Here is a 22,803-nt window from a genome sequence, read left to right on the forward strand (position 1 = left end):
CAATGTCTTCTTAAAATCCACTCACTTAATAGAGGAAGGGAAGAAGATAAGAATAAGAAAAGGTTAAAACTAACTTATAAACAGACAACATATACTCACTGTGAGCATGGCAGTTTATTATTTATATCATAGATGCTATTGATATTATTCACTTAAAATCCACATATGAAACCCACCCTCCACTGTTTTTACAGGTCAGTATCTATAAAGGTAATGTAATTTCAAACATCTTCACACAGCAATAGGTAGCTAAGAATGCAATCCAGATCTACAAAGCTCTAAAGAATTGTCATCAATTTTACATGTTTAAAATATAATTAAGCTTGCCATCAACCCTTCTTAAGATTGTTAACTATACCACACTTATTGAAACAGTCACTATGGATCCAGCAAATCATCTGAGTTCTTACATCCTGACCCCACCACCTTTACTTTCAATTTTGAGAATAACAGCACAGATTCCACAGGCAAAGAAGTTATTGGGATATGGCCATATATTTGTCAAGGTTTCAAGGGAAAAACAAGGATTCCTGCAAATAGACAGAACACTAGAAGACTTGCAATTAAAAGTGGTATTTAAAGGTATCTCTGCTTCTTTCCACACTTCAGGTTAATTGAGAGTCAGAAGGTAAACCAAATCTTTTTTGTTGTTGTTTTTTTGTTTTGTTTTGTTTTTTGTTTTTCAAGACAGGGTTTCTCTGTGTAGCCCTGGCTACCCTGGAACTCACTCTGTAGACCAGGGTGGCCTCGAACTCAGAAATCCGCCTGCCTCTGCCTCCCCAGTGCTGGGATTACAAGTGTGTGCCACCATGCTGGCTGTAAACCAAGTCTTAGGGCATTAGCATACTGTTCCCCCAGAGTGTGGAGTAACTGACATCTAAGTAAAGAGCAATGCTGTCCACAGCCAGTGATCTCAACAGAGGTGCTGCTCTGCTCTTTGCAACAGTGGTTGACTCCTGACGACACACTGCTTTGGGGTCCTCTTCCTTTCATACTTGCTGACACTTTCTCCAAACTCTTCATTGATTTGTCCTTCTTTCATCTTCCTGTTCTAGCCTCCTCCCCTGCTTTATTTACACTGATCCATATGAAAGAATTTGTGTGATAATAACTAGAGAGGACCAGTCCCACCCAGTGTGTGTGACAGCTGGAAACCCTATGACTTAGCGTGAGTCTTTACATCCTGGCACTTTGCCAAACCATTTAGCTTCAGAAACTATTAAAATTTGCCTTGGATCATAGAGAGGAATAGGGTTTTAAAGGATAGAAATGCAGAATCAAAGGGCCATGGAGATGCACAGGAGAAGACTCCTGATGTGTTGCACAAAGACAGAGTGAGCTAATGCTGTTCTGGACCCCAACAGGCTCCAGCTCAGTAAAAGACATAAATACAGCTCTTGCTCTCCCAACAGAAGCACTTCTCCACAGCATACAATTGTGACCACGACACAAGAGCACCATGGTGATTTCAGGGTTTTACTACTGATTGCAATTCATTTTCTATTAAAAAGAAAATATTTCATATAAATATTTCATTAAGAAAAATAATACAATGCAGTTATCAGTTTTACTTAATGCCTTATTACTGTTTAAATATTTTCCATCCAACATAAAGTAAAACTCAAACCTAGATCAAGCAAGCAAATTTGACTTACTGAGAAAACTTCCTGATCTTATTTCATTACCATGAACATAGTGGCAGTCAATGAGAAGTAGGAATCTATTAACACTGAATTAATTACTAAAAATAGAATTGATTTATCACAACTGAATTACTACGTATAATTATTACTTATTACTTATAAAGATATAAGTTGTACTTTCAGAAATATCTTAAACTCTTTTTGGATTTTTTGGGGTTTTGTTTGTTTGGTTGGTTGGTTGGTTTTGGTTTTTTGTTTGTTTTTCGAGACAGGGTTTCTCTGTATATCCCTGGCTGCCTGGAACTCACCCTGTAGACCAGGCTGGCCTTGAACTCAGAAATCCGCCTGCCTCTGCCTCCCAGAGTGCTAGGATTACAGGTGTGCGCCACCACCGCTCGGCCTTAAACTCTTATATAAAGTGTCTTCATAGACTTTTAACTTGTGGGGAAAAAAAATATGGTAGGTAAAATGCACCAGTCAACTTGGGATTTTGTTCCCTAAGTTCCTCAGGAAAAATGATCTCATGGTAAGTATGAAGGAAGAAATGAGCTTCTCACTGATGAAGGACATACCATTTCCTCACATGTCCAGCCTCCCTCTCAGCACAGCCAGCATCTCTGGAGGTCTGGATAATCTTTTACAGTGTATCTCAGAACACAAGCAAACAAATGGTACCTTTGCTCTAATAAATCTCATGAGGAAGGTTTTACATATGTAACTGCTGCTGCACATTCTGAAGTACAGCAACTGAGAGGGAACTCTGAAGACATAGTAACAAGAGTTAGACCACTGAATCCCATCAACTGAAGGCTCAATTTCAAGGAGGGTACCTTCTTACATCAATCACAGTAAGTCAGGGATAACTTGAATAACTGAAGGACAATGTTACAACTGGCACAGCAGAACAAAGGAAGGTACTGGTAAGAGTCTAGGAGTAAAGCCATTAACTGGTTTGGTAGCTAGGGAAGAGAGTGTACACCTGAGTGGTGAAGATGAAGTCTGAGAAGTGCGTATGAACAGAAACACCAACACGATCTAAAGTATGATAAAGACATTTTGAATGAATATATATTATTACATTTCAATTAAGCCATTACTCATGCTGTGTTATGAGTGGCATGTGTCTGGATGTCTGGCACGAGGGTGAGGTGGCTCACGCAGTATTTATTTCTCTGCCTGTGCTCCCTTCCTCTCTTTAATAAGCAGGTGGTTTTGAAGAAAAAAAATAGGATCAGGAACAAAGTTCACTGAAAAGGAGGCATAGGCATCCCTCTCTCTAGTGCTTCATTCTTCCATCTTCCCATCGCTGCTCGTGAGAGCCAGTCTGTAATGCCACTGCTTCCTTCTTGAACCTGAGAACCAGAAGACGGAGTGAGCATGGGCGATGTCCTAATAGCAGAATGCTCTTAAGTATAGTTATATACTTAATACCTAACAGTCAAATGCACACTCACTTTTCAAATCTGTAAAGAGCATTTGTTGCCATCTAATGTGCTTGTCTCATGGAGTTTTGATTAAGTATAAATGAACAATTAAATGAGATGTGAATATAAATATTTAATGTATAAACTATATAGGCTTTGTCAACATAAGCTAGAGATCTCCAGAAATCCACCTCTATAATTCTTCTCTTTAGTTTTTCAGACTACAGTACATAATCCACCCATGTTGCTCCTCCACCACCTACCTTTACTTTCCCTAGTGAATGAAGTTAGTACAGATCAGAACATGGGAGCAGTGACCACCTGACCCATACCCAATGCATGAAGGTTCAAAGTCTGACAACTCCAAACACATCCATGCCCATTACTAAGTGATTCCTGTATGATCTGAATGAATAAAGCACCTGGTCTCAAATTCTGGTGCATTATTCTGGGAACCGTACTGGGACTGTCCTGCAAGCCCTGCTAGATTTTGACAATCCTTTGCATACAGCAAAAATGGGAGGGGTAAGAAATGTCAAACAAAATAGCAAGTGCCTAGCACAAAAATATAAAAGCTAGCACAAAGATTCAAAGCCAAGGATGAGACAAGTAAATTCCCCCCATAAGTGTACGTCCCATATATTTCTCACTGAAATTGATCTAGTCCCCAAAAGCAGCCACTGTGAAACACAGAAGGATGCTCACAGACTGCTTCTCTCAATGAGTAAATTCTTCACCGAGTCAGAAAGCACCATCTGCCCTGAGAGTAGAGGCATTTCCAGAATAGACTGGCTCTCTCTTCTAGTTATATTGAACATCAATCCTTACACAAGTCTTTCTCTGCTCCCCCTTAAGTTCAAATTTCCTAGCAGAATTCAATATCCTGTATAAAGAGATTTGGGCTTAGATTCTAGATACTACAATGCTTTCCACAGAAAATATAAATTAATAATATTCAAACAGGCAGTAGCCCTTAATCTATTCAGATATACTGGCTTTCATATAAACACAAGTCACACTAAGCATGCTGAATGCCAACTGCAGCCATTCAAAAGTTGTATCATCTATTTTGTAATACACAAAAACTACAAAAATAAGTGGGTGGGGATGTGTAATTTCAAATATTTGGGCAAAGAAAAAGCTCTCTATGACTAAAACAAGATGGCAAATGACTTCATCTTCTTTTGGAAAATAACCTCATTATGACAGCTTGCTAACCAACTTGTTTCCAAAGCCACTAACAGTAGTCTATAAAGTCACAGCTGCTACTGTTGTAAACTACTAAATGTTGATTTCATTCTCAATGTCATTTTGAAAGAACTAATGAGTTCTTCAAAGCACTACAGTGTATGACCAAGAAATTATATTGAGAAGACTACAATGAGAAATTTATGCCTTGCTCAATAAAGATGATTATAAGGGATGACAGACACCAGACTGAAAAGGCATGACTGGGAAATTCCTAGACAATAGGCAGACACATTCAGAGAGGCTAGAAGTCATTAGAGAGCAAGACAGCCTGCAAACACCTATTCTGATCTTCAAGCCATGGAAACGTGACAGGATATGTGCAAGTTCTGAGAGCCACCTTATTTCAAAAGGAATGTTATTTCTGGAAATGATAAAAACAACTCATAAAATTTTAGAACTCTCAGATCCCAAGTATAGTGGAAAAGAACTGTCAATTTCATGATCGTCTACCTAAGTGACCCAAAGAACTCCACTAGAGAGCTCCTACAGCTGATAAACAACTTCAGCAAAGTGGCAGGTTATAAAATCAACTCAAGCAAATCAGTGGCCTTCCTATACTCAAAGGATAAGCAGGCTGAGAAAGAAATTAGGGAAATGACCCCCTTCACAATAGCCACAAACAGTATAAAGTATCTTGGGGTGACTCTTACCAAACATGCGAAAGATCTGTATGACAAGAACTTCAAGACTCTGAAGAAGGAAATGGAAGAAGACCTCAAAAAATGGGAAAACCTCCCATGCTCATGGATCGGTAGAATCAATATAGTTAAAATGGCCATTTTGCCTAAAGCACTATACAGATTCAATGCAATACCCATCAAAATCCCAACTCAATTCTTCACAGAGTTAGAAAGAGCAATTATCAAATTCATCTGGAACAACAAAAAGCCCAGGATAGCTAAAACTATTCTCAGCAACAAAAGAAAATCTGGGGGAATCAGTATCCCTGACCTCAAGCAATACTACAGAGCAATAGTGTTAAAAACTGCATGGTATTGGTACAGTGACAGGCAGGAGGATCAATGGAACAGGATTGAAGATCCAGAAATGAACCCACACACCTATGGCCACTTGATCCTCGACAAAGAGGCTGAAAACATCCAATGGAAAAAAGATAGCCTTTTCAACAAATGGTGCTGGTTCAACTGGAGGTCAGCATGCAGAAGAATGCGAATTGATCCATCCTTGTCTCCTTGTACTAAGCTCAAATCCAAATGGATCAAGGACCTCCACATAAAGCCAGACACTCTGAAGCTAATAGAAAAAAAACTGGGGAAGACCCTTGAGGACATCGGTACAGGGAGAAAGTTTCTGAACAGAACACCAATAGCGTATGCTCTAAGAGCAAGAATTGACAAATGGGACCTCATAAGGTTACAGAGTTTCTGTAAGGCAAAGGATACCATCAAGAGGACAGATCGGCAACCAACAAATTGGGAAAAGATCTTCACCAATCCTACATCAGATAGAGGGCTAATATCCAATATATATAAAGAACTCAAGAAGTTAGACTCCAGAAAACCGAACAACCCTATTAAAAAATGGGGTACAGAGTTAAACAAAGAATTCTCACCTGAAGAACTTCGGATGGCGGAGAAGCATCTTAAAAAATGCTCAACTTCATTAGTCATTAGGGAAATGCAAATCAAAACAACCCTAAGATTTCATCTTACACCAGTCAGAATGGCTAAGATTAAAAATTCAGGAGACAGCAGGTGTTGGAGAGGGTGCGGAGAAAGAGGAACACTCCTCCACTGCTGGTGGGGTTGCAAATTGGTACAACCACTCTGGAAAGCAGTCTGGCGGTTCCTCCGAAAACTGGGCACCTCACTTCCAGAAGATCCTGCTATACCACTCCTGGGCATATACCCAGAGGATTCCCCACCATGTAATAAGGATACATGCTCTACTATGTTCATAGCAGCCCTATTTATAATTGCCAGATGCTGGAAAGAACCCAGGTATCCCTCAACAGAAGAGTGGATACAAAAAATGTGGTATATCTACACAATGGAGTACTATTCAGCCATTAGAAACAATGAATTCATGAAATTCTTAGGCAAATGGATGGAGCTAGAGAACATCATACTAAGTGAGGTAACCCAGACTCAAAAGGTGAATCATGGTATGCACTCACTAATAAGTGGTTATTAACCTAGAAAACTGGAATACCCAAAACATAATCCACACATCAAATGAGATACAAGAAGAAAGCAGGAGTGGTCCCTGGTTCTGGAAAGACTCAGTGAAACAGTATTTGGCAAAACCAGAACGGGGAACTGGGAAGGGGTGGGAGGGAGGACAGGGGAAGAGAAGGGGGCTTACGGGACTTTCGGGGAGTGGGAGGGGGGCTAGAAAAGGGGAAATCATTTGAAATGTAAATAAATTATATCGAATAAAAAAAATGTTGTTCTTTATAAGAAAAAAAAAGAACTGTCAATTTAAACTGTGCTTAATTCACAATTAAATTTTGTTTTTCTTTGCACTTGTTATCACATATTATTTTAAATATATTAAAATTGCTTTGAATTATTGACCAAAATTAATTAATTAAACCAAATTACAGTAAGTATAACCGTGGAAAGGAATACTATGTAGCCGTTAAACAAGGCATTAGAGAGAATATTTACAGTATACATAAAATAGTCATGATATTAATGAAAAACTTTTGAGAGAAATCATTTAAGTTTCATGTTATATGTGACAGAAAGAGAGGTACGTGTACAAAAGTTTCACAGTATTGAACTGTGAGCTCCAAACTCATGCTTAACTGTCTAACGATATTTCAGTTTGAACATGTAATAGGTGCCTCAGCATTTGCTCAGGGGAAGCCAGACTGCTGACCTTCAGTCGTGTAGGTGTTATGTTTCCAGTCCTCTTGACTCCTCCTCTCCTTGTAAAGCTCACACTGACCCACTCAGCAGTGACTCCGGCTTCCACCTTTGAAATGGTCTCAGATTCTAAGTATGCGGTGACTTCTAACAGGTACTCTTATGGACCAAGTGCCCTCTCCCTTGAACACTCCAACCGCCTCCATTCTGACAGCCCCCAGCACTACAGTGGCTCGCTACAGTCTGCTTTCAACACAGGGATGAACCTCGGCTCAGGTCACTCTTTGCCCACTTTACTAGCCTGGAATGCACAGCTTATGAAGATGTCTGGAGCCCTATATAACAAACTCCAATGTATCTTTAGTCACATTTCACAACCCACAGCCTATCACCACCCACACTATGACAAGACATTAAAGAAACTACAGGAAGGGTTTTAAATGTAAAAGTAACCAACTGAGCTGATGCATAGATTACTGCCCCAACAGTGGAGGACTTTGAGGTAATCTAAGCCAAGCACAATCTTGAGTTATTTGAGTTTATTTCTCCTTAGCTTCATTGTTCTGCAGTGATTCACACACACTAGTTAAGTGTCAAATACAGAACATGCAGTTTCCCTGAGCAGCACCAGGCTTCTTACCTCCTCCATACTAAATTGTATGCTTTTCTTCCTTGACGTACCTAACATCAGTCCTTTGCTTTCCCCAAACCATCTGTAGGTGTATGTAAGTACCACGGCACATGTGGAGGTCGGAGGAAACTTGGTATTTCTCTTCATCTACCATGTCGGTCCTGGGAATGACTGTCAGGCTTGGCAGCAAGTGCCTTCCTTCATTAACACTATCGTTTTTTATTTTATTCCAATTTCAAAAAGATTCATGTTTGAGTTTCGATTACAAAATTCTAGGACCATACCAGAGATTAAAGTAAAGATTCAAACCTGGGTATTTAGTTTTTCTTTTGTTTTTGTCTATTTGGTTGGCTTTTGTCGTTGCTGCTGCTGTTCCTGTTTTGTTGCTGTTTTCTGAGACAGGGTTTCATTATGTAGCTAAGGCTAGCCTGGAACTCACTATGTAACCCAGGTTAGATCCAAAATTTACAGAAATCCTCCTGGTCTCAGCCTGCCAAGTGCTGAGATTGATACGAGCCTTCACGTGTGGACGGCTCTGTGGATGCTGTCATTATTATTACAGTCATCTATGGTGTGTATGTGCGTGTGTATGTGCATGGATTCGTGCCATGACACACATGGGGAGGTCAGAGGTAAATATGTGAATGTTAGTTCTCTCTGTTGTATGAATCATGGGCATCAAATTCAGGTTCTCCTGAATGCTAAGCTCTTTCCCCAGCTGAGTCACCTCCCAGTCTGCGTCACAGTTTGTCAGAACTGAATCTTACTTCAATGCATGTCTTAGAAACAACTAAGATAAAATGAATCTATGATTTAAGTCTGATTTCAGCTTAAAAATATAAAAGCATCGCCACAGTGCTTTATAATACTCCAAATGTTTTATCTGCCAAGTTATTTGACTTTCAAAGTACTTGTGCGATAAGTTCAATTTCAAACAGGAGTGTGTGCACACTCATAGGAACGACCACAAATAAGGGTTGGCAAGCATGTAGAGAAGTGGGATCAAGTGAGACACAAGGGCCCACTTGGGCATACCCCCTTGGGCATTAGCTGGGATAAATATGGTTGAAAGCATTGTTAAAATCATTTTCCTGTAAATAAGCAAAACTGGTGGGGGACAGGGCAGCTTGCCTCTCTCATTACCAGCTATCAGCCTCTCTTACCACTGTAGAAGTGAGAAAAGGGATGGCCAAATAGCCAGACCACCCTCCTGCCTGCATCAACTGTTTTGAGCATCCCATGATGACTTGATCCAGGTATAAAAACTGCAGCTGACTCTCCTGGCTCCTGAGAACCCAGGCCTAGCTGTGGCTCTTAAAAGCAGATTATATCATCCTTTTTGTAACCTTAAGCCCTTTGTACTTTAACCAGAGGAAAACTACTTCCCTTGGTGGACTGACTAGGATTACTGGCAAGGCTGTGCATGGTCCAAAGTGTGAATGGTTGTGATTGGCCAAAGAAGTATCTGTGATTAATCCAAACATCTCTTTGGAGGCTACATAAGCAGGCTATAGGAGGCTGCTTGAGGAGCACTGCTCTGTGCTATCTCCCTTGGTATTGCAGCATCAGATCTAATACAGTAGCCCTTATGTGGTTTTGTTTTGACTACTTTCAGTAGGAAGGAGCTGAATTGGAATCAAAGCAACAGCAGTGAGGACAGGAGAGGCTTGAGAGCTGAGCAAGCACCAAGGTAAGGAAGTGGTACCTAGGAACCAACACTGCACACAGGCACTGTGCACACGAGGTATGCCCAGCCAGTCAGTGCTTGCAGCCTACAGATTCCATGGGTGTGAAAGAATCTGACAGTTTCTGGAGCCATGCAAACCCAACACTGCCTAGTACTGCCCTGCACCTAGTACCTCTGATCCTGACACTGGACTTCTGCATTTGGCAGAGGAAAAGCTCTGGTGGCCTTGGAGGTACCCCAGAAGCTCACACCCAGCTTGTGATACCTAGCACAGAGCTCCCAAACATCCATACTCATGCCAAGCCCCAGGGCCCAGTTTCTTAAATGCAAACACCAGTCAACAACTGCTTGACAGTTGAAGTAACAGCAGGGTGGCAGTCTTGGCATGGCTGCTTGACAGATGGAAAGGTGGTAACCCACCCACAGGCATCACTCAGAGGCAGGCATCGGCTCTGAGATTCCCATCCAGGCACTGGGATCCTTCCTTCAGTGTGTGTAGAGGAAGTATGTGTGTGTGTGTGGGGGGGGGGGGGCGGCGGGTAATGCACCTAAATGCTCCCAGCCATGCCTGGGGCTATACCTGAAGAGTCTTCCAGATGCCCCTGCTCCTGAATGCTGTTATAGGCAGGCAGCCTAAGTCACTCTGGCAGTAGCCACTAATAACAGAAGGAGAAGCTGAAGAGTTCAAATGCAGCCAGGACAAGAAGGAAAAGTCTGAACAGAGGAGAGGACAGCAGAGAGCTGTTAAATGCTGAACAGCCCGAGAGAACTCGAAGGCTCTGAGCACCAATGAGTTCCAAAGAGCTGGTAAGACATTTGAGCCAAGTGTCTCACACCCTTCCCTGAGAGCTGCAACCCTGGCCACTGTCAATGTTCATCACAGCTGAGTGATGCACAGGGCTGTAACATAGAGGCACCATTTGCTGATGCGTCCACCTGCCTACTGCCTCTGCCTGCTACTGTCACATCCCAGGGAAGGAAAATTACAAGACGCCAGCATTTGCAGGGCTTCTTTCCTAGCCAGACACAGGGAAAAAGGCCCTTGACCAGCTGAACGGTGACCCTAGCACACTGCTGGTCTGGTAGACCTGTAAAGTGAATCAGCCTCTTTGGAAAATAGCTTCAGGCTCCCAACAAGAATCAACACAGAGTTATTACAAACACAGTAATTCCAGTCTAGGTATTATCAGTGGCTGACATCATTGGCAGTTGTGTTGCTTGTTTGTTTAGGGGTTATCAAGGCAAATTAGAAGTGGCTGCTTACTGGGCGTAGGATTATAATATGTATTGGTGAGAAAGCTCTGATTTCACAGTTTATACTCAAAGTTTTGTGCTAGGGTGTCTTGATCTAATCAAATACAATGGTATCCAGCACAAAGCAAGCAGCAAACATTCTGAAAACAAGTCCTGACAACCAACATTTTGTTAGCGCTGGGTTAGTAAAACATAGGCTGCTATACTTTTGACGAGTGGCTGTTGAGGGAATTTTTTCACCCTTTTAAAGGAAACTTGAAAAAATATTTATTCACTTTAAAAAAGAAAGAGAATTCTGATTCACAGGAATCAGTTCCACTGTTGCCAGCTTGTTCAGAAGAGATGGCTGATAAAATCTTGGAGGATATTTGTAGGGGACAAAAGGGGGGCAGAGGGAGTTAGGGAGTCTGGTAATTTATCTTACTAGGAGTCCACTGGTACTTGCCCCAAAAAGAAAAGGTTCTAAAATTAGAAAACGAATATTTGAACAATATTGCAAATATACTTGACCTCAATGCATTATACATTTTAAATGGTAACCTACTTTATTTATTTGTTTGTTTATTTATTTATTTATTTATTTTGGTTTTTTTGAGACAGAGTTTCTCTGTGTAGCCCTGGCTATCCTGGAACTCACTCTATAAAGCAGGCTAGCCTTGAACTCAGAAATCCGCCTGCCTCTGCCTCCCAAGTGCTGGGATTAAAGGCATGCGCCAACACCACAGGGCCAAATGGTAACTTTTATAAAATGTGTACTTGATAATAATTTGAAAAGTAGGAGGAGTTAAGTTCCTGGGACACAAGAGGTCTAAGACAACAAAGCTGTGCATGACTGAAGGGGTATTTCCAAGTCAAACAGTCCAGGGAAATGGGTAACAACAATGTGGAGTCAATTCAAGTCTAGCCTCAAACTGACCCAGGGTGAGCTGTGAAGTCTACCTGGCACCAGGGAGTCATCATATCTTGAAACAAGTCCAACCCTTGTATCCCATACATCAGCCAGTCACCCAGCACCCTAGGGCAAGTGGAAACTGAATAGCACAAAAGTTCTATGGATATGGTAATAACAGAGCTGTGAGCCATTAGCTCTACAGGTGAAGGTAGGTAGCGATGTGATCCAGTGGGTTGTGCAACAGTGCCTATCACTAAGGGAGGAAAATGCACTATTCGCCCAGGGTCACGGGGTGACAACGGAATAGGAAGTCTCCCCCATTCGACCAATGCACAGATTTCAGCTACTAAAACCAGTATGGTCTTCATTACCCTCCAGTTTTGTACATGGTCATGCTTTTATCCTAGATGTAGGCACAGGATTTCCTTCTGTTTTGAGACTTTCTTTTTTGAGAAGTCTGGGTGGCTGGTTTGAGCATAGATGGTTTCCTTCCCTCTTTCACACACAATCTTTGCCATCATTTCTCTTTTATAGTTTATGTAATAAACTGACAAAGTGTGACAAACCCTCAGGTGTGTGTGTGTGTGTGTGTGTGTGTGTGTGTGTGTGTGTATGTGTGTGTGTGTGTGTGTGTGTAACTCCAGTCCCAGGGAATTTGACACTCTCTTCTGGCCTCCTTGAGAAGCAGTAAACAAATACAGATTAGGACAAAACACCCATACACATAAATTTAAAATAATAATAATATCTCTTAAAAAAAAAAAAAGAAATCTTCTCAGGCAGTGGTGGTGCACACCTTTAATCCCAGCACTTGGGAGACAGAGGCAGGTGGATTTCTGAGTTCAAGGCCAGCCTGGTCTACAGAGTGAGTTCCAGGACAACCAGGGCTAAACAGAGAAACCCTGTCTTGAAAAATCAAAAAAAAAGAAAAAAAAAAAAGAAAATCTTACATATTGCAATGAAGATATAGACAAGTAAGGAAAACTTAAAAACTTAAAAATCATGACACTGAGAGTTATCATTTTTTAAAAGATGAACAAACCCTTAGCCAAACTAAGAAAAAAAAGAGCCATGCTCACAACAGCCTTATTCATAACAGCCAGAAGCTGGACACAACCCCAATGTCCCTCAGCAGAGGAATGGATACGGAAATTGTGGTACATTTACACAATGGAATACTACTCAGCTATTAAAAACTAATGACTTCATGAAATTCACAGGTAAATGGATGGAACTAGAAGATATCATCCTGAGTGAGGTAACCCAGACACAAAAGAGCAGACATGTTATATACTCGCTGATAAGTAGTTTTTAACCCCAAAATTCAGAATACCCACAATACAACCCACAAACCATATGCAGGTTAAGAAGGAGGAAAACCAAAGTATAGATGCTTCAATCCTACATAGAATGGGAAACAAAATAATCACAGGAGGTAGAGGGAGGGAGAGACCTAGGAGGGAGAGGATAGCGGGAGGGGAAAGGGGGGTGAGGAACAGATATTGGAAGGGGCAGAGGAGAAGCACAGAGGATCAGAAAATTGAATAGAAACATGTAGCAGTGGAGGATGGGGAATTGGGGGTAGCCACTAGAAAGTCCCAGATTCCAGGGAAGCCAGAGGCTCCCAGGACACAATGGGAATGACTTTAGCAAAAATAACCAAGAAAGGGGAGATACAACCTGTGGAGACTACCTCCAGTAGATAGGTACAGTCCCCATTTGAAGGATGGGGCCACCCACGCATCTCAAAAATTAATGCAGAAATGTTCCTGTCCAAAGGAAAGACAGAGACAAAAATGGAACAGAGACTTAAGGAAAAGCAATCCAGAGACCATCCCATCTAGGGATCCATCCCATCTGCAGACACTAAACCCCCACATTATTGTTGATGCCAACAAGTACTTGTTGACAGGAGCCTGATACGGCTGTTCCCTGAGAGGTTCTACCAGCACCTGACCAATACAGACGCAGATACTCAATGGACTGAACCTGGTGACCTCAATAAAAGAGCTTGAGGAAGGACTGAGGGAGCTAGAAGGGACTGCAACCCCATAAGAAGAACCATATCAACTGTCTGGACCACCCGGAGCTCCCAGGGACTAAACCACCAACCAAGAGTACACATGGAGGGAGCCAGGACTCCAGATACATATGTAGCAGAGAATGACCTTATCTGACATCAACAGGAGGGGAAGGAGGCTTGATGCCCCATCATAGGGACATGCTAGAGGGGTGAGGCGGAAGTGAGTGAGGGGGTAGAGGAGCACCCTCTTAGAGGTGAAGGGGAAGGGGGAAAGTCGGGATGGGATTGGGGAGTTGTGGAGGGTAACCTGGAAGGGGGATATTATTTGCAATGTAAACAAATAAAATAATTAATAAAAAATAAATAAATAAAAATAGAGTTAAAAAAAGAGAAAGCGCTAACAAAGAGACATAAAGAGACATTGCCATTGGCATCACACAGACACACAAAATGATACAAGACTAAAAATGATCACATTCCTAGACACAGCCTACTTAGTGCCAATCATGAAGGCATACAAAATCAAAACAAAACAATAACATGGAGTCTGAATCAGTAATAAATGACCCCTATCAAAGAAAAGCCCAGGACTTGATGGCTTCACTCCTGAGTTCCATCGAATTCAAAATAATAGCAGTCCTCCTACAAAGATTTAAAAGGAGGGGGAAGAAGAAGAAGGGAAGGAGGAAAGGGAGAGAGAAGAAGGAAGGGAGAGAGAGGAAAGAAAAAAAGGAAAAAGTATAATACCTTCTTATAAGACCACACTCACTGTGCCATTTAACAAGGGCATAAAATTATATCCAATATCCCTGAAAAAAAAATTCAAAATCCTCAGCAAAACACCAGCAAGCCAAATTGAGCAGCAGATTAAATGGCTCACTTACCTAGACAATAATCAAGTAGGATTTATCACTGGAGTGCAAGGATGGGGTACCATATAAGTCAATGTGACACACCAACAAAAAGGATGACCATAAGATCATATCAAAATGCTGCTTCTTTTCACAGAAGAAAATCCTAGGAAAATTAAGAGTAGGAGGAATATAGCTCAAGAAAACAGAGGCCACCATATAGAACAAACCCATAGTCAATACCAGACTTAACACTGAAAAGAATGTTTTTCCTTTGAGTAAAAATAAAAGGAATGTTTTCCTCTATAAAAACAGGATTCCAGCTCTCACTGCCTCTTAACCATAGTACTGAAAGTCCCAACCAGAACACTTAGGTAAGAGAAAAAATTAAAAAGACTTCCAAGACAGACAGGAAGAAGGTAAACTTTTTTTTTTGTTAAAGTTGTCATGAACCTACTTATAAAGGTATAAAGATCCCACATCTAAAAAGCAATTAGTACTAGATCAGATGTGGTAGCACATTCCAGTTATGCCGTCTCCTGAAAGGTGGAGGCAGGAGAATCGTGAGCTAAAAGTCATGTGTGGATAGCTACAAAGAGAGTTTCAAACAGACTTAGCTACATGACAGTTTGATAGACTTGGCTACCCAAAGCAAACAGGAAACAGTAACACAACAAATTTAGGACTAAGAAACAAATTTGGTGAAGTTGCAGAACACGACTCATATAAAAATCAGTAGGATTTTATATTCCAATGATTTAGAAAGACCCAGTCAGGACATGGGCTCCCTGGAAGTCTGCGATTAGTGAGTACAAAGTGGTTAGCACTACCTCCTGCAGAGGTCTACAGACACATAGACTGCAGCTCAATATGGGGAAGCATTCTTAGGAAGAGGTCTCAAGAGAGGGCCTTCCTGGAGGAAAGAGATCCTAAGGGCCCAAGAGGAAATTATCATGAATAAAGACAACATCTCGCATGCCTGCCTTAAGATTGTCTGACACAACACACTGAGGCTTCATCAAAAGGTTACAAGTATTCTAAAGGTCCCAAAAAAAAAAAAAAAAAAAAAAATCTGCCAATCTGCCAGACACTGAACCAACAAACAGGCAGCATACACAAGCTGGTCCTAGGCCCCCAGCACAGATAGAAGACTGCCTGGTCTGGCCTCAGTGGAAGAAGATGGTGCCTAATCCTTGAGAGACTTGAGACCCCAGGGAAGGGAGAGGCCTAGTGGTGGGAGAGCATCCTCTCAGAGACAAGAGAAGGAAGAATGGAATGAAGAACTATGGGAAGGGGGACCAGGAGGAGGGCAACAGCTAGATTGTTAATAATAATAATAATAAATAAATAAATCTGAAAAGACATAGTAAACATTAAGGGCCAAAACAGGCAGAGTGTAAGTTTTGAAATCCTTACAGTAGAAATTTAAAATACGCTACAGGCACTAACTGAAAACAGCAGCCATGGAGTAGGAGTGTAAGCATGCAAGAGGCTGAGAGAAGCAAAAAGAAATGCTGAGGAAGGAAGGAGTTTCCAAAGACTTAAGCCACTTAAAAGAAAGGAAGACTGCTTTGGCAGAATCAATGGGAATCTGGAAATGGAAGAGGAAAGAACCACTGAGCTGAAAAAATGTCAGAGGAAACTTCCACAGCTGAGAAAAAAAATGAAAAAGAAAATATCTGAGAAGCTTGGAAAAAGTACTCCCCTTAAAAACACACCATCCACAAAGTTGATGCAAGCGGGAATAAAAGGAAAAGGGAAAAGAATATTTAAAGTAACAGTGGCTGAGAATCTTCCACACATAATAAGAGAAATGGAGCCACAGCTCCAGGAAGTCCAAGAGATACACATATACACATCCACACATATACACACATTATAGATAAATAGGCAGACTTCACACTACATTTGTGCATGCCTTAAAGATAAGCTTTTAAAAATGTGTTTTTGAGGATTTCATTAGTGTATGAGCATCTTAGAGTGCAGTTATCAAATCCAGAGGGCATATCTTACAGTACACCAGGATTATATGGGTCAGCCTCTTATTCATCTTGGGCTACAAACATGTATAACATGATACTCCATGAAATACAATTAGAGGATTTTAGCACAATGTTAAACATTCATATATGTAAACATCTAAAAGGAGACAGTATCATTAAATAACTTACCCAATCTTTCTATGTAAGCATTAAGAAATCACGCTGTCGTAATTTTCTTCTCTGTTGTATGATAAAACACTGACCAAAAGCAACTTGGGGGAGGAAAGGTTTATTTAGGTTTACAGATTACAGACTGCCATTTAAGTCTGAAATGAAAAAGTCTGGAAGCCAGGGCAAGAGCTCCAAACAAGAAACTAGCTTGCTCTCTCTAGATTTCTCAGCTAGCTTTCCAAAGTGTGCTGGTCCCTCCTGTATCATCAATCAATATAATTCCCCCACAGACATACGCACAATTCAATCTGATCTGAGCAATCCCTCAACCGAGACTCCTTCTTCACAGGTGATGCTTCCTTGTGTCAAGCTGACAATGAAATCTATCCAGTGCAGATGATACCCATGTGCAGATACTTACTGTGAACCAGCTAAGAGGATTAAAACTTCTCTGAAAGAGTTAGTGAGTGCTGAGCCAATGTGAAGGCCTAGGAGATTACTGTGCACTATGCAGAGATTATAAACACTATGTCACATGCTTTCATGAATAAATACTAGGCAATATTTCAAGAAGTGATATCAATTCACTGCAATCTGTTCCAGATAATACAGGCAGAAAAAAAATACTTCCTACCTCATGCTATAATGCCAATAATACCCAAACACCAAAACCAAAGAAAGTCAAATAATGAGAACTACAGAATGATACCTTCCAAGAACACAGATATAAATATCACCAATATAGCATTAGCAAATCAACTTCAATAATATCTTTTAAAAAAAAAAAGTATATACTCCAAACAAGTGCAATTTCTTCCGATATGCAAGGCTGCTTTCAACATTCAAAATGTTTTATCTACTGATCTAAGCCTTCCAATGAAATAGGCTCCAAAAGTCCTATTATCCTAAGACATACAGGAAAAAAATTTGATATGATTCAACACCATACGGACTGAAATCCCTAACAAATTAAAGGACGATAAGGAGAGAGGTAAAAAAAAAGGGGACTGAACAGAAGCAGGGGGAAAGTAGGGAAAGGGAGGGGAGTAGAAGAGGAGGGAGGAGGAGGGGAAGAGGGGTGCAGCAGTGTATGAAACTCTGAGAAAGCAAATGCTTTCTTTGCCTTTCAAACCAATCAACAAAGGAAGCCTGACCTGGTAGCTCAGGCAGGCACTCCAGGTACTGGGAAGACTGAGGTAGGTAGATCCTAAGAACTGTTTGCAACAAAGTCATGGAGTTTCTTAGCATGGTTTCCGTTGAAGAGAAGACTGGACAGAAGGTACAGAGTTCCCATAGGCTCCTTCCAGGCACCATCTAAGAGCAGCTTATATTGGTACCTGGAGGTGTTACAACTGATGAACCCAACCAGTATGGATACAGTACTGTTCATTAAGACTCTTAGGAAAAAAGCCTTTGTGTTACACAGTTCTGTAGATTTTGCTAATAAATCATATCATGTGCCCAACACTGGCTGCATTGTGCAGAGCAGTTTTACCATGTGGCCAGTGTGCCACCAATTCAATCCTCAGGCCCAACAGCTTCCCTTCTTCTCCTTTTACTGATTCATTTTTCCTAAGTGTACACAACTGTTCGGTTTACCTGCCAATCACCTGAGCTTCCTCTGCTGTTTGGCTTTTTCAGAACATCCTTTGGATGGATTCTCTCAGTTACACACATTCATTTGCTTCATATGCCTTTTTTTAATCTGTTGAATGCTGTAATAAGGTATATACTCAAAAATGAATAAACTGTCAAAAATATACAATCTTTAGCAGTTCCTAACTTGAAAATGATGAACTTAAAAACTAAACGGACAAGAGTCCCGAGGACTTGAAACAATACCCATAAAGCAAAGTATATAAATCTGCACTCAGTGATTTATTACTAAGTGACACACCATTCAGCAACATTTTTTTCCCTTCTGACTAAGTAAATATTAGAACTTTAAATGTCAAAATGGTTTTAATTTATTAGGTTTGGGTGAATATCTTCCCCATGTGATTTATTAAACATCTTCTAATCACTTTAAGTGTGATTAACAGTGATCATCCTGCCTTCTAATTTACTGGACTGTTTACCACAATGATACCTTTTGTGTCTATGAATTGACTTTTTAAATTTTTTCACATAATATAATTTGATCGTATTTTATTCCCTTTCCCAACTTGTCCAAGAGCCTTCCCATCTCCCTACCCACCCAACTTCATGTTTTGTATTGGTATGGTACGTTTTGTCTTTTGCAGTTTTTCTTTGCTTGACTGTCTGTTTTGATTGGGATATTGTTTTTGTTTGGAGAGAAAGAACAGTGATTACTTTTTAAACTGCATTGTAAGTGAGCAACGTGACCTTGCATGGAAAGACCCTGGAGGAAGCTATTGGAGTTTCTGAGCACGTCTTTGTGTCCTGTCAGACAAGCTATCTTCATCACTACTCATAACTTATGTGTGTGTCATCTCACTAAAGGAAGGTCTGAGAAATGGTTCAGCTATTAAGAATGCAGCCTGCTCTTACAGAGAGGACCTGGGTTCAGTTGCCAGTACCCATCTCAGACAGCTCGTAACCCCTTAAAAGCCTAGCTCCACTATGTTCTCTGAACTCAAGAGGCATCTGCACTCACATGCTCATATTCTTGTGTCTCCCTCTTACACTTACTTACACGCACACACACACACACATCATACATATACAAATAATATTGGAAAAAATAACTGATAATTATTGATAATATCTCAATTACACATTTTTGCTTGGGCATTAAACCCAATGAATTCTCAATGAATAATACTTCTATGAGTAAACAATATGATATTTTCCATTTTATTTTTATAATTATTCCTCAATTATTCCATTATGTTTTCATTAATGATGATAAGCAAATAAATATTCTATATTTATAGAATATTTAGAATATAGAATAGGATTGCTTCTAGAATATGTAATGTATAAATGTTGCTAGTCAAGATAATTTATTTGTATTCCAACCTCATATCTAAAAGTTTTCTAAGGTACTTCACAAATATACACAACATAATGATTATAAAATAAATAGAAATTGTACTACAAGGTCATTAGCTGGGCGAATTCAACAGATGGGTATAAAGCACTGTAAACACAATGTTTCACATAGTAATAAACTTTTAATATTTTGTAAACAGTCTAAGAATAAGAAACTTGATCAAGACTATAACTCATTCTTGCCTCTTCTGTAGATGGTATAGATTAGACCACATAGTTCTCTAGGAGTAACAATACAGGTGCAGGAGCCAGAGCCTGGTTTGTAAATAGTTCTAGTGGAATGCAGACACATGTATTCAGTTACTGGCTGCCAGCTATGAGACTGCAACCAGAACTGAGTTGCTGACAGAAAGTCTACAACCCCTAGGCCAAAAATATTTATTATTATCTGCCTCTTTATAGAAAAGGTATGTTAGCTCTTGGTAGAATATCAACTAGTTGACACAAATTCAAGATTCAATACTTCTGATTTAACATAGGCTTCTGAACCCTAGACTAATTCTTGAAAATGTAAGATGTAGAAGTAATGATACAAACTAACAGTAATTAGGAGATGTGAATAAACTGTTCAGGTTTATTTTATCTTTATTTTTATTTTACATGTACAGATGTTATGTCTACATGCATGTCTGTCTACCATGTGTGTCTTGTAACCACAGAGGCCAGAAGAAGGTGTTGGATCCCTGGAACTAAGAATTACAGACAGTTGTGAGCCTGGATGTGGGTACTGAGACCCAAACCCAGGTCCTATGCAAAAGCAGCAAGTGCTCAGCACTGTCCATCTCTATTTTTATTTGAGATGGGGACTGCCAACACAGTGCTCCCTGGCTTTAACCTCTCTGATGCTCCTGCCTCAGCCTCCCCTATACATATGAACACTACCATGGCTAAAATGGATGAATTTTTGGATATTTTTATACATTCTAGAATGATCCAACTTAATGGAAAATGACACACCATTTTCTCTATAGGTGTCCAGCCCTGAGTTGCTTCACTACAAACTTCAAGTTTAAGGTTAAAACTATAAACTGAAATTATTAAATTACTAAGTGTAACTCAATCTATCCCTATAAAATCTTTTTTTTTTTTTTTTTTTTGAGGCAGGGTTTCTCTGCGTAGCTCTGGACTTCTTGGAAGTCCCTCTATAGGTCAAGCTGGCCTTGAAGTCAGAGATCTGGATGCCTCTGCCTTGGATTAAAGGCATGTGCCACCACTGCCCAGCTAATTTATTCTTTATATTCCACATAAATGATTTTTGTAACTATTTAGATTTTAAAACTAATTCCTAAGTCACTTAAACACAAAATGCTACATGTTTCTGAATCTACTGATTAAATAGAAAAGTTTACTACTATCCTTTTGCACAGATTCAACAGCAAACACTGGCACATTTATGTATATATTTGTTCAAGTATGCCACTAAGGAAGGACTGTTCCTATTTACGTCAATACTAGCATTGTCAACTTGATGCTCCTTAGTATAACTCACTGACACCCAGAGTCCATATCTATATTTCCTTAAGTTGTCTAAAAATAGCTTTTCCTTCTCTCTCTCTCTCTCTCTCTCTCTCTCTCTCTCTCTCTCTCTCTCTCTCTCTCTCTCTCTCTCTTAACATAGCAATCAATCTAGTTTCACAGATATGGCTAACCTTTGAGAAATAAACACCAGTTCTTTTTTAGACAACCTATTTGTATATAGTCTATTCTCATCTATGAACTTGCTCACTGAAAAGCCTGAAGTGGTCTCCCAAGTCTTCATGCCCAGGAAGGGCATCAGCCACAGTGGGAGAGGAGGCCTGTGCCTCTGTAGATTATGTTGGGAGAGTAGGGAGGACACTAACTTACTTGGAAGATTAGAATTATTATAAGTATATTCTTAAGTATTTGTACTAATCAACTAAAAGGTCTTGTAAACTGTCTTAATAAAATCATTGCAAATAGTAATTATGAACACATCCAACTATATCATTTTATTAAAAGAAAGATTTTTGCAAAAGTCTAGAGTTCACTACTATTCACTAAAAATGTCAGTTTTTGAAGCAACAAATTTCTTTTTAAAAAACTTGTAATTTTAATTATAGTTCTGAATTTTAAACAAAGCTTTAATTATCTCACAAAAGATTGGTAGCCTGCAAATAATGCCTACATAAATAGAAACTTTCTTCTCCAGCAATTTATTTCAATGCTTTCAAGATTTTACTACAACATAAAATTTACAAACACTGTTTATAAGTAATACTGTTTTTAAATATACTTTAAGAAACAGTAATTTTTCCTAATATTAATATAAATCAGAGAATACAAATATTTGAATATTCCTAATTTTTTTAAATCTTTAAGTTCAAATAGAGTAATTTTTAACTGCTAAAACGTCTGAGAAATTGAGATTTCCAGTGGGAATACTGTCAAATTTGTAAAAACAAAAAGATCCGTATTCTGTTGCTTCATTTTCAATATTCTTTCTGAATTGTTAATTATGCCTGAACTCACCATAAATTATACATAAAACTTAACAGAGACCTCAATCCACAATAGCCTTTTCTGAACCCAATGAGAAATCTATACACAGCAATGAAACTGGCATGCAAATAAAAGAACTGTCAAGACATGTACTCCTGAAATAACCCTACAATAACTATTCTAAAGGCTGTGTGTGGTCTCACCCATATATTTTGGCAAGATGCACTTTCTCCAACCACAGTCAGATTCATCCAAAAGCAGTGGCACTGGAGAGCCTCTGTCTCACCTGTCAAACTTGAACATTCTTCCAAAGACCACCATGAGTTCGTGGAGAAAGCCATGCTGCGACAGCTGTTCTTGATAAGCATCTTCTAAAGGGGGGAACTCCAACAATTAAGCAAATCCTTAAAAGAAATATAGATAACAAAACCCAAATCTAAATGCTAAGATGTTCCAAAATAAAACATGGGTAATCCATACATCCAGGAATATGCAGATGGGCCATTCATAAGTGATACTAACAATCTTTAGTAATCATCTAATAAAATATCTTTACAGTATTTGCTGATTTAAAAACTATGTATCCTTTTTTTAATTTTTGGCCAACCTCCTTTGTTAAAATACATCTAAATTATCAAGGTATTAAATTCATCAAATCTGCTGAAGTTTGACAACTGAAAGCTCAATA

At 39.7% G+C, this 22,803-nt stretch overlaps 1 protein-coding gene and 1 long non-coding RNA gene across 2 annotated transcripts in view; both read right to left on the reverse strand.

Annotated features, from left to right (window-relative positions):
• The window catches only part of Supt3h (SPT3 homolog, SAGA and STAGA complex component), a 360,073-nt gene that overhangs the window by 287,294 nt on the left and 49,976 nt on the right, over nt 1-22,803 (reverse strand). The window lies entirely within an intron of this gene.
• On the reverse strand, nt 664-22,513 carry LOC127692156 (uncharacterized). The gene is made up of 2 exons (XR_007979412.1): nt 22,402-22,513; nt 664-2,995 (listed from the first exon to the last, which is right to left on the reverse strand). It is a non-coding gene; the product is annotated as an uncharacterized LOC127692156 (long non-coding RNA).

The sequence above is a fragment of the Apodemus sylvaticus genome, chromosome 9 (genome assembly GCF_947179515.1).
Source record: "Apodemus sylvaticus chromosome 9, mApoSyl1.1, whole genome shotgun sequence".
Classification (NCBI taxonomy): domain Eukaryota; kingdom Metazoa; phylum Chordata; class Mammalia; order Rodentia; family Muridae; genus Apodemus; species Apodemus sylvaticus.